The sequence below is a fragment of the Pinus tabuliformis genome, chromosome 4_1, assembly GCF_031772625.1.
Source record: "Pinus tabuliformis cultivar Carrire ecotype Pingquan chromosome 4_1, CPIR1, whole genome shotgun sequence".
Classification (NCBI taxonomy): Eukaryota; Viridiplantae; Streptophyta; class Pinopsida; order Pinales; family Pinaceae; genus Pinus; species Pinus tabuliformis.
In genome coordinates this window covers 568,572,992-568,586,848 of record NC_142303.1, presented here as the reverse complement: position 1 = coordinate 568,586,848, position 13,857 = coordinate 568,572,992, and positions in this window count along the sequence as shown.

Sequence of the window (13,857 nt, the reverse complement as noted above, 5' to 3'; positions counted from 1 at the left end):
TGTTGAATGCGCTTAATGATGTTGTTAACCCAGATAGCTTCAAACAAGACATGAGACGAATCTACTTGAGTAGCTACAAATGGTATGGCCACATCAATGGGATGTAATGATTGCAATCCCAACCCCACCTGAAAGGGGTTGTGGCCAGTTGTGCTATGGAGAGCTCTGTTGCAGCTTTGTTGGACATAGTGGAGGCTTTCATCCCATTTGTGTGGATGCTTCAAGTTGTACATGCAGAAAATGTGCACGATCATCCTATTGATGACCTTTGTTTGGCCATCAGTTTGGGGGTGGAAGGTCATGGACATAGAGAGCTTGGTATCCAACATTGACCAGAGGCTTGACCAAAATGTGCTCATGAACCTGTTATCCCAAACTGAGATAATGGACTGTGGGATCCCAAAATGTACCCACACTCGTTCAAAGAAGAGATTGGCGGTGGATTCTGTTGTGATACTCTTCTTATAGGTCATCATAATGGTCATCTTAAACAATTTGTCGACGACCATAAACACACAGTCATTTCCATGCTTAGTAGAAGGAAGGTGCAACATGCAATCCATGGAGATGGATTCCCATGGCCGACTAAGAGTAGGAAGATGAGTATATAGGCCTTGCTTCTTGATTGTTGGTTTGGCAATGAAGCAGGAAGTGCAAGATCTAATGTAATTCCTAACATCTTGTCGATAGTTCGACCAATAAAACTACTTCTACAACGCTGCCACTATTTTCTCTATGCTAAAATGTCCAGCGACCCAATTTTAGTGCACCTCCCAAATCATCTTGGCACGTTCTCTTGTAGGAACACAGAGGTGTCCTAGGTGGCATAAGGGTGTGCCCTGAAGGTGAAAATATAGAACATGATTACCTTCTAGGAGAATCTGGTATGTGTTGTCGAATTTTGGATCGCTCTTGTAAAGATGTGACCACCTTGAAGTCTCGTGCCCATAAGAGTTGAGCACAATAGTTAGCACCATAACCAATGGTTGGCTAAGAGAGTTTGTAATATTATTGGTGTTTACCTTCTTGTACATGATGTTCAAAAGGAACTGTTGCAGATATTTGGACCATTTCTGATGGTGATCGTTCTGCAACTTCTCTTGTGTCTATGTGAACTGTAGGGGTTGGTGGTCTGTGTGGATGATAGTTTCCTTCCCTAGAATGTAGTGCTTCCATTTTTGGTAGGCCTACAAAATAGAATTCATATCTTTGTCATAAGTGGGATACTTTCAGACTATATATAAACGTGTCTCACTATGATATGCCACTGGATGCCCCTGCTGGGTAAGAACTGCACCAATAGCATAGTCGGAGGCATCTATCTGAATTTACAATGGTTGTTGTAGGTCTGGTAACATGAGAATTGGTGCAGAGCAGAGGAAATGCCTCAACTCAATAAATGCCTTATGTTGGGATTCATACCAAAATAACTTCACTTTCGCTCCACCCTTGGTGACTTGACTCAAAGGCCAAGTGATATGAGAGAATCCCAACACGAACCTCCGATAGAAATTGGCAAGACCTGGAAAGCTACAGAGCTCTGTTAGAGTGGTTAAGGCTATCTAATCTCAGATAACTCTTATCTTGGTTGAGTCCACATGCACACCCCACTCATTGATGATGTGCCCTAGATATTGAATCTGGGTCATACCAAAAGTGCATTTCTCCAAATTAGCACACAATTTATGTTGTCACAAGGTTTGGAGGACCTGGTTGATATGGTGTATGCGCTCTTCCCAACTTTGACTAAATATTAGGATGTTGTCCAAGTACACTACCAAGAATGAGTTGGTAAAGGGCCAAAAGATTTTTTCCTTTAGACACATAAAGGTTGCAGGGGCATTCGTCAACCTGAAAGGCATGACCAGCCATTCGAAAAGGCCCTTCTTGGATTTCAAGGTAGTCTTCCACACATCGTAGGGTTCAATTGGTACTTGGTAATAAACAAACTTCAAGATGATCTTGCTGAAATATTTGGCCCCCTTGAGCTGGTCTAGAAGGTCATTGATCTATGGGATTGGATACCTATTCCAGACAGTGATCTTATTCAGTGCCCAATAGTCAATACACAGTATCGAGGTGTCATCTTTCTTCTATACCATCATGATCGGCCTCCCACAGGGTGATGAACTTGGCCTGATGTTCCCTTTCTTCAATAACTCCCTACTCTACCTCTTAATTTCATCATTCTCTAGAATAGAGCATTCGTATATTAGTCCATTGGGTAGCAGCGCGACTGGGGTCAGATCGATGGAGTGCTTGACCTGACAGTGTAGGGGTACTGCCAAGTATGAGGTGAAAATGTACCTATACTCTTCCACGACCTTGTCCATCTGCTGATGCAGTGTGTAGGATCCTTGTTCGGAGGCTATGGATGTGGCCACAGTCTTATTCTTGCTCTGATGGAGAATCATAAGGAAGACAAATTTCCCGATCTGGGAAATGATCTTACTACATTTCTTCACAAATTTCAAATAGATGGCGATAGGTAGTGCTGGTATCTAGTATAAATTATTACACAAATAAATAATGACATTGCGAGACCTAGACTCACACACAATACGATGTTTCCATGAGTATGGTTGGCCTAATAATACATCGCAAAATTCAAGAGGAGCAACATCACATAGTACCTCATATGTGAAGGGCTTGATGTTGTAGGGAAGGTGAAACTATTGGCTGACATGGAGATCTCGCCCTTCGTGGAGCCAACTGATGCTGTAAAATTGTGGTTGTGGTGTGGTCGATAGGCCTAAACAATTCTTGACCTCTGCTGAAATGGAGTTCTTTTGGCTTTCTCTGTCAACAATGCACTGCAGCGGAGATCCCGTCACCCACATATGTGAGTGGAAGAGCCGCTCCCCCTCCTCTAGATCTTTGGGATCAATCTTCTAGAACTCAGTGGTGGTAACAGTGGCACTAGGTTCCACATTGATAATTTTCTTTCCTTTGTCATTCCCCTTATCGGTTTTTGACTCAGAGTCGAAACATGCATCGGATTTGGAAGCCTTCAGCTTGCCCACCAGTGATTGCTTGGCTTGAAACTCACTTGTGTTGTGAGTGGGGCTCTTATGAAACTCACACCATAAACACAAAGATGAAACAGAAATAAAACATCATTTCATTAATATCAAAGAACTAAAATGAGCTTACATACAAAATGGAAATAAACTAGCTCGATTGATGGTAGCCTATCTCTGAGAGAGCGATGTGGGGGCTACATGCATCTAGGTTGTATTACAATGAGGCTCGATGTTATTTATATCATTGACAAACAATTAGAAATCATAAACACCCAAAAACATAACCCTAGGAGACGAAGTGCCAAAATCTTGTGGACCCCATTGGGGTAAGTTGGAATGCCAAGTTTGCGGGGTCGTAACTTTGGCATACGATCTTCATTTGGCTATCATAATACCTCATTTCAAAGATCTCAATGAGGAGGCTGAAAGCAAATAAATAAATCAATTTGGCATTTTTCTAGTCTCTCTGTTTTCTTTAAAAACGTCTTTTAGTCCCTCAAAATGGCTCTAGAAGTTTAAAACCCGGAAAACTGCGAAAAATAGTAAGTTGTGCTACAATTAAGGAAACTGAAAAGAAACAACGGTAGGGGACCAAGTGAACTACGTGGGTGGCCACCAATATCCACTTGGATCATTCATCCCCCCTTAGGAATTAATGGTTCCCATTGTGTTCAATATCTCCATGAGATGGGGAAGCTTCTGTTGAACTTGGTTCTTGATGATCCACTTTCCTTTGTGCAGGAGTTGGCCAAATTTAACAACCTGATACAATTGGATCTTCTATTAGCAAGTGTTCTTGATTTTCATGTCCATGATATGATCAATAGTAGCATGTTCCATGCAGTATGGTGATGGGCCTCTAAATTAGACATAAATTAAGGCCTATGTCTCTAAATTAAAACATAAATTAAGGCCTATGACCATCCTTCAACACATTAAATCTCTCTTTTTGCATTAGATAATTTATTTTTAACTTTAATATATTCATTAGTAAGGTTTATGAATGATTGCATATTTGTGACTAATATTATTTATTTTTGTGGAATATTATGAGAATATTGGGAAGATTATGAAGAGTTGGAGGAGGAGATAATTTAGGGGCTTGTTCCCTACTACTGGAGGATCAATAAGAAATAATAAATCAACAAGATATTATGGAATTATGGCACATATTGTGGAACTCCAATGATTGAGAAAATCTAGGAATGTGTTCCACTAATCAAGGGACCAAATCCACTAATCAAGGGATTTTGGTGGGGAAAGTTTCCTCCATTCATGGGGAATTATTACTAATCATTTCATATAAGTACCAAGTCGAATTTGCCTTTAGGGAATGATTGAGAAAATCTAGGAATGTGTTCCCTGCCATTTAATGCAGATTCCTAGTATTGGGGACCAAATCCACTAATGAAGGGATTTTGCTGGGGAAAGCTTCTTCCATTCATGGGGAATGATTCCTAATAATTTTGGTTTGAGTACCAAGTCAAATTTGCCTCTAGAGAGGGATTTTCATTAGTGTTATTGTGGAGAGAGCTTGTATTTTTGCTGCTCCATTGTATTTTCTTGCAGGGATGTAATTTTATTGGTGAAAATAATGAATATTGGTGTCATGTTCAACCTCTAAATCTTGTTCTTGTAGGTTTTAACCCTATACAAAAATTACCTGCATACGAATTCTAAAACACAGGAAATAAACAATGCGAGTGTGTAACACATAAAACTCATATACACAGAGATTTTCCCCTAGATCCCAAAACCAGGAATACTAGCTTGACTTTTTGTTATTTTCCTTTCATTGTTACGATACATATTTATACATGCCGAAGCATCTAATACCATGGAATAAAAACCATCACGTCCAAAACCATGGACTGAAAACCATAGCGTCCAAAACCATAGGTAAGCCCGCCCAACCTAATATAGGGTCTAAAAAAATTTTCCTCGAGGCATTGCCCCACACCACATAGAGTGGGGCTACCCGCCTCCCTCAAACCCCCTGTGACCCCCCCATTGCACAATCGGGGCAACGAAGGGGGGGCTCCGCCCCAGTCTAACCTCCCAGTTAAGTACGTGGGCTAGTCGTGGAAAGAATATAACACAACCCAACATTCTCTCACTTCTTGTTTTCTTTCCACAGGGGGCCACAGGCGAGTTTAGTCATTTATCCATCCCTGCAATGCCCATTGTTTCTCTACACCAAGAGAACTTCTCAGAGCTCACAGATTTTGTCAATGCATTTGCAGTATTCTTCAAAGTGTCCACCTTTACCAACAACACCTTTTTGTCTTCTATCATATCCCTCACAAAGTGATACTGAACATCAATTTGCTTTGTCTTTGAATGGTAATCAGGGTTCTTTGCCAAGAAAATTGCACTTTGGCTGTCACAATCTATCCTTATAGCTCCCTGTACTAATCCCATACTTGAACACAATCTCTACAACCAAACTGCTTCCTTGCTTACATGAGTGGCTACCATGGATTGCTTACTACAGATTGTTTCTTACTCATCCAACTAACTGCACCTCCAAATAGGTTTAACACATACCCACTTGTAGATATTCTCTGATCCAGATCTCCAACCCAGTCTGCATCAACAAAGCCACTAATATCCAACACTCTGTCCAATCTTGGTCTTCCTTAGTAGCACAAACCATAATCACTAGTGCCACGCAAATACCTGAAAACCCGCTTCATTGTGGTCCAGTGCTCCTGCCTTGGTTTTGACATAAACCTACTCAATACTCCCAGTACATGTTCAATGTCTGGTCTAGTATAGACCATTGCATACATCAGGCTACTGACTGCGCTTGCATATGTAAGACAGGACATGTCCTCTTCCTCTTCTTGTGTCTTGGGAGACTGTTCAGCAGATAACTTTACACCTACAGGAATAGGAACCTTCACTGGTTTACTATCCTGCATATTAAACCTCTGCAATATTGTGTCGACATACTTCCTCTGGTTTATCGAGAGCTTCCTCTTTGCCCGTTCTCTTTTAATTTCCATGCCCAAAATATAGTTTGCAACACCAAGATATTTCATGTCGAATTTGGAGGACAATTGGGTCTTCAAATCCTGGATAACTTCTTTGTCATTTCTAACCAACAACATATCATCCACATACAAGACCAGATAAATAACACAGTCACCAATTAATTTAAAATACACACAGTGATCTTCTTTGCTTCTGGTGAAGCCAAGTCCTCGTATAAATGTATCAAATTTCTAATACCACATCCTTGGTGATTGTTTTAACCCATACAGAGACTTCTTTAACGTGCATACCAGTTCTTTCTTACCCTTCACTGCAAAGCCTTTAGGTTGCTTCATGTAGATCTCCTCTTCCAGATCCCCATCAAGAAATGATGTCTTCACATCCATCTGTTCTACCTCAAAATCAAAAGTAGCAACAACAGATAAAAGTAATCTAATAGAAGATACCTTGGCAATAGGAGAAAAAATATCACTAAAATCAATTCCCGACACCTAGGAATAACCTTTTGCTACCAATCGAGCTTTGTATTTCTCCACTTTTCCTTCTGCATGTATCTTCTTCTTAAACACCCATTTGCTGCCCATGGGTTTCCTTCCAGTCGGCAACTCCACCAAATCCCATGTCTCATTTTTGTGAAAAGATGCCATTTCATCAACCATGGCCTCTTTCTAGAGTTTTCCATCCTTTGAATCTACTACTTCCTTCACATTTCTATGATCATCATCAGTAATAGATAAAGCAAAATTTGAACAGAAAGCAGATGGACTATACCTTTCCGGCTGCCTTCTTTATCAAACTAATCTCCTCACACTCGGAGTTTGTGGCTCTTCATCTTCCGATTCCTCTTCTCCTGTAGAGTCTGATTCTTCATCCTTTAGCTCAAACTCTATCTTCTCAAGTTCCTTTGGTTGTACTTCATGTTTAATAACATCTTTAACCTCTCTGAACACCAGATCTCGGTTGTACACAACCTTCCTTGTTACTGGGTTCCAAAGCTTATAACCCTTTAAACCATCCTTATACCTAATAAAGATGCACTTTTCAGATTTACTATCCAACTTGGTTCTTTTTTCCTTTGGGACATGTACATATGAATCACATCCAAATATCCTCAGATGTGAAAGAGATGGTTTCTTACTAGTCCATAACTCTTATGGAGTCTTATCCTCCAACGTTGATGAAGGTGATATGTTAACTAGGTAACATGCTTTCTCCACCGCCTCTACCTAGAATTCGTGTCCTAACCCAACACCACTGAGCATGCTTCTTGCCCTTTCCATCAACGTCTTGTTCATTCTTTCCGCAACTCCATTTTGCTCGGGTGTGTATGGAGTAGTCTTTTGCCATGCTATACCATACTTCTTACAGAATTATTCAAATTCCTTACTGCAAAACTCTCTACCGTTATCTGTCCTCAACACCTTTATCTTATTCTCTGTCTAGTTTTCCACCAGAGCCTTAAATTCTTTAAACCTATCAAAGACTTTAGATTTCTTCTTAAGGAAATATATCCATGTATTCCTTGAGAAGTCATCTATAAATGATACATAGTACATAGACTTACCCGATGATGGAACCTTCACAGGTCCAAACACATCACTATGCACAAACTCTAATATTTGTTTCACCCTCTTACCACTAGAGGGGCAACTCACCGGATTATGCTTCCCATATACACAATTTTCACATAAATCAAAATCCAAAGAGCTATTACTCTTACCTTCTACCATACCTTTACCATGAAGTATTTGAAGGCCCTTCTCTCCAATATGTCCAAGCCTTTGATGCCACAACATGGTCTTCTCTCTCGAGACCACTAGATTTTCTACTCCACTTTTAGAAACCACAAAATTGTTGCACCCATCAACAACAGTGCTACCTTACAGCTTGTACAGAGTTCCAATCCGAACTCCCCGCATCAATACCAGTGCCCCCTGAACCATCTTGCAGGTATCCTTCTCAAACAATGTTTTTACACCTACATCATCTAGCTTGCTTAGAGAAATCAGATTTCTGGCCAATGCAGGAATATGTAGAACACCCAGAAGTGTTCTAACCCTTCCACCTTGCAACTTCAACTTTACTTTTTCGTGACCAATGATTCTAGCCCTCCTATCATCCCCTAAAAAGACATCACCACCATCGTATTTCTCATACTCATAGAGCCACTCTATATGGAGAGTGAAGTGAAAGGATGCACCTGAGTCTATCAACCATGTCTCATGGTCTACATGTGTACTTGAAGAAGCCAAGTACACATCTTCACCTTCATCTGAGGTGGTTTCCACCTCTACAGAAGGAGCATCATCATATCCCTTTCTTTTGTTAGGAGCTTTAGATTTACAGTCCCTTTTGTAGTGTCCTTCCTTTCTGCTTTTCTAGCATACCACCTTTAAAGGTATTTCTAGAGATTTAGATCTCCCAATCGATGAATTATTTTTGTTTTTGTTTTGGGACTGTCCTCGTATAGACAAGGCATCACCATTCTGGCTCTCCATATTTTTCCTTCTCATCCCCTCCGTCAGCAAGGATGAGACTATTTCATCAAACTGCAAGGTAGTTGCATTGTTATCTATTGCAATAACCAGACTATCCCACGAATCTGGTAGAGAAAACAACAACGTGATGCACTTATCTTCATCTGAAATTTTAATATCAACAAATAATAACTGACTTACCACAGTATTAAATGCGTTCAGATGCTCTGTCACCGAGTCTCCATATTTCATCCTTAGGTTAAACAGCTTTTTCCGTAGGAACAATTTATTCACCAGAGACTTAGATTGGTACAAATTCCCTAACTTGTCCCACAAATCCTTAGCCGTAGCTTCCCCTGATACATTAAACAATAATGAATCTGAGACACACAATCGTACTGTGCTCTTTTCCTTCCGATCCAACTTCTTCCATCCTTCATCGGACACTTCCATTGGTTTAGTACCTAGATCTACTACGATCCACTAATCTTTATCCACCAATAGATCCTCCATCTTGAGTTTCCACATCTCAAAACTCCGACCATTAAATTTCTCGATCTATATCTTTCCACTACTCGCCATCTTCTTTCACCACTAGAATCGATCCCGCAGATCTCCCACTGAACAAGGTCTACCACAGGCCTGAGCGAAACCCCTCAGCTACAAAGGCGTCCCCTTGAATCCAAAACAGCTTTGATACTGAATGTAGGTTTTGACCTTGTACAAAAATTACCTGCATACGACTTCTAAAACACAGAAAATAAACAATGTGAGAGCATAACACATAAAACACATATATAGAGAGATTTTCCCCTGGATCCCAAAACTGGGACTACCAACTTGATTTTTCAATATTTTCCTTTCAATGTTACAATACAGATTTATACATGCCGAAGCTTCCAATACCATGGAATGAAAACCATCGCATCTAAAACCATAGACCGAAAACCATCGCATCCAAAACCATGTGCGAAAACCATGCACAAAACCATAGGTAGGTCCACCCAACCTAATATAGGGTCTAAAAAACTTTTCCTTGGGGGGCTTCCCCAGACCTCGTAGAAGGGGGGTAGCCGCCCCCCTCAAACCCCCTGGACAGGTGGGGATGTCGCCCCCCTTGTGATCCCCCTGCTGTCCAATCGGGGCAACGAAGGGGGAGCTCTGCCCCCCTCTAATTCCCCGGTTAACTATGTGGGCTAGTCGTCGAAAGAATATAACACAACCCAAAAATGATACTCCATAGGTCTCTGATTTTCCTTGGGCTTGGCCATCCCAGGAGCCTCAGATCCCTTTTGTATCATTTTCCTTCCTTCTTTTCACTTCTTATTCACATGTATCTCTTGTTTTTATTTCTTTCTAATTATGCATTTAGTATTAATGATTTCTTGTTGTAGGATTGAGTACATGGTTAATGTAAGTCCTTTTGCAAAACCACAAGCATTATTTCATCCTTGGAAAAGATTTGGAAGTTCATAGTAATCACTGAGCTACTTGGATTAGTCTTCTTATTCCCAAATCTAGATTGTTGGACCTCCTTTTTAACAAAGAACAATAAATTTATGCTATTTTTTTGAGAATGCTAACAAGCTTCAATCGAGTTGGTTCCACTTGCATTAAATAAAAAAAAACATTCTGGTTCATAACAAAATTTACCCCACTGCATTTTCACTTGATTAGGTTAGGTATTTTTTAGACTTACTAGCTCACTAGTTCTCGAATTTGTAGATTTTCGACTAGTAATGTTTTTTTTTTTTTTTTCATGGGTTAACAAAGGTCTTTTTGAGTGATTCCACTTGGAACGGGGACCTAAGACATCCTATTTAATAACAAAATTTGTCCCATCCAATTTTGATTTGATTTGCTTGGTCATTCAATGAATTATATTAAATCCGTACATTGTGTAGTAAATCATTGTAGCATCCTGTAGGAAAGCCCGTTTTGAGCCCGAATTGAGAAAAATCACCATTGAAGCTGGGAATAGGCCTCTACTTGACCTCCATGACATCAAGACCATTTTTACCCTCTTTCTCCACACTTAGGTAAACATTTTTCTAGTTTTTAAGAGTAGGATTTGATTTCCATTTCTTCCTTCTTCAGTCTTACAGTAGATCTCATTAATGATTTCATCTTAATTTGCAAGTTTTCCTCATGCATGAAGTAGACAACTAGCTCATTAAAACTATGTTTTTCTAGCTTATTGAAATTCCTCTTGTTTACATGATTTTTGGGCAAATATTAGTGTTTGATGCAGTGCATGTGTTTCAGAAGCAGAGAGATATCTCATAGTCAGCAACCTCCTCCCAACTTCATCCTTCCATGATCATTCCATTTTTTCACTAAGACCCTCACCAATTTCATCATTTTTCAACTTTTCCAAGAACGTTGAGAAAATCCAACCATATCTTGACCTTGGTTTTGAGTTCTGAGTGATTCTAGGAATTTTCTCAGTCCATTTCTCCCACCAACCACCTTCCCTAAGCCTTCCATCACCTTCAGCACCCATCGTTTTGCTCTCGGCTGTATCCTGTAGGTTTTCAGGGGATCCTGTAGGTTTTTAGGACATCTTGTAGGATTTCCTATAGTGGTCTGTTTTGAAGCTAAATTGAGGAAAAAGCCTCTAGGAAGCTAGACAAGGTCACCTAAGGGTCTCCCAAACCTTCCAACCATCCACCAACATTCTTAAGCCACCTATCGCATCACCAAAAGAGATTAGTTTTCACACTTTTCCATAAAAAAAGACAAAAGGAAAAACATATTTATTTTATTCATTTACATGCACAATAATAGAAGGTTTGATGGTTTGAATATGCATGCTTAGGAAAATAGGATTGAATACATGTTAACTTATAATTCTTTTGAAGCAAAGCCTCTTAGCAGTTAGTTAGAAAATGGTGTGTTTTAGCATTTGATTTCAATCTCTTTCCTTGTACTTTCTTTCTTGCAATAGGTTAAGGTTCCATTTCGAACATTTCATTCTCTGCAATTTGTTTAAGATTTGGCTTTAGTATATGCACTCCATTACATCATGACAACAAAAGAATGACACATTGTATGTTGCACATATAGTTTCAATACCTCTTAAGTTTGTATGAACCCCAGGTTGATAATTAAAGTCGGTAGCCTTGGGAGTTGCTGAATTCTTTTTGCAATACTTCGGGTCATCACTTTTTGGCACTGTTGCTGGGGAGTTGTCAAAGTATACATTGTTTTCTTCCCTAGTTGATTCATTTCTTTTTACATTTTGAAAAAGCAAAAAAATAATTGCATTAGGCATATTTCATTTCAAAAATAGAAAAGTGCATTGCATTAGTGTTTTCATTCAATCATAAAAACAAAAAAATCTCCAACACCAACCCACCCCCCATTTGATCACGTGGTGCAGTAAGAGGCACATCACCATTCACTTTTGCAGGTAGAAGAAGAAGATGGCAAAGAATATGGAAGAAATAGATGGAGATGATGACAATGAGGAAGATCCTCTCGGATTTCCCATTCAAGATACTGATGGTAGTGTGCACATGAAGAACATCCTTCCATCTTTTCTTCCAAAATTTCATGGTCTAAGGTCAGAGGATTTGGAAACCTTTCTCTTTGAATTTGAAATTATTTGTAGATCTTATGGTTACTTATTAAAAACTCAAAAATTGAGATTGTTTCCAACAACATTGAAGGATAGAGCTCTTAAATGGTTCATGAGTTTAGGGACTAATTCAATAAGATCATGGAATGATATGAAAAAGGTATTTCTAGAAAAATACAAAGATCACGATCTTAAAGAAGAAATCTTTAGAATGAATCAAAGAGAAGATGAGAGCCTTAAGGATCTAATAGAGAGGTTCATGTATACTATTGAGAGGGAAAAACTACATCATTTAATATCCGACACACTAAAAACCCTCTTACTTAAAGCAATTAGGGATGAATTGATTGATCTCCTTAATCTCATGAGTAGAGGTGATGTATACCAATTATCATTTGAGGAAATTTGTGAAACATGCAAACAAATATCAAGAGGAAAAGCAAGAGTAGGTAAATTAGCATCAAGATTGGTAAGTCACGCTAAACTTGGAAATTTGTTTGATGACTTTAAAATAGAAATTCTTAACAATCTAACTAAACAAGTAGAAATGTTAAGAATACAAAATGAGCAAAAAAAAATATGCTTGTGTTGTCCATACAGAATCATATGATGTTAAATGTTGCTCCTCATTAGCAAGGTTGAAGGAAGTTTACCAAGAGGACAATGGAGCAAGTCAATTGCCAATGCAACTATGTTATGTACCTCCAAGAGGACCATGGCAGCCTATTTAGCCTGATATAATGCAAGAGCCTAATTCACAATTTCAAGCTTATGCACATCCACCTCAAAGTAATTGGAACACACCCTTTCCTTGGAAACATTGGCTATCTCAACCCCAAAACTAATCTTTTTATGGGAGCCATCCACAATATCCTCAGTGTTTTCCTCAATATCCTCCATACCAAACTCCATGTTATCCTTACCATTCACCTCCACCATGTTGGCATTATGATTCAAGTGTTGTCCTTGATGGCAACTCACTCAGAGGATGGTACAGGTGCTCAGAGGTTGGTACAGGTGATGGCAACTTAATCAGAAGACAGATCTCAGTACAGCATACCAAGGAAGCTCATACACGCCGTTTCGTTAAGCCCAAGTCGCGTGTACACGCAAGTTCGATTCATAAAAAGCGCGTGTATGTGGAAAGGTTCCTTTGGTCCATGGTGGTTAGTCCTTGGAAGTTGTGCCTATGATTTCGGACCATTGTGTCTCGACGGGCGTGTCGATCCCTAGTTTTGAAGTTGATGGTATTGTGTTACTATGGTTTTGGCTCTTGGTATTGAGTTAGGCCTAAGACTATATAAGGAGAAGAAGATCATTAGGAAAGATTATCTTTCGACAAGGCTTGAATATCTAAGAGAGAAAGAGATCTGATATGCAGGTTCTGGGTTGCTTGATCTAAGCCAAGGAGAGATCACATCGGTTGATGGAAGACTAGATCTAAGGATAGATCGGGATCTAATGGTTTGAAATGCACTATCATGATATGGTTGATTATGCGTATTTCTAGATCTGCATATTGTCGCAATGTTACGTTTTGGATCTAACTAATGTCTGGTACAGCTGCAAATTGAGAAAGTTTATTTTTAGATCTGTACGCAGGTTGGCTTCGGTAAAAGAGCGTGTATACGCGGGTTTTGCTCATTGAAGTAGCGTATATCTTTTGAAGCTTGATTTTGGGTTTACAGTGGGGTCTGACTGTTATTGCAGAGTTCTGTAGTCTGCTCTGTGTTCTGGTAACTGGTGATTGACAGGGTTCAGTGGTTCAGTGATTCAAAGT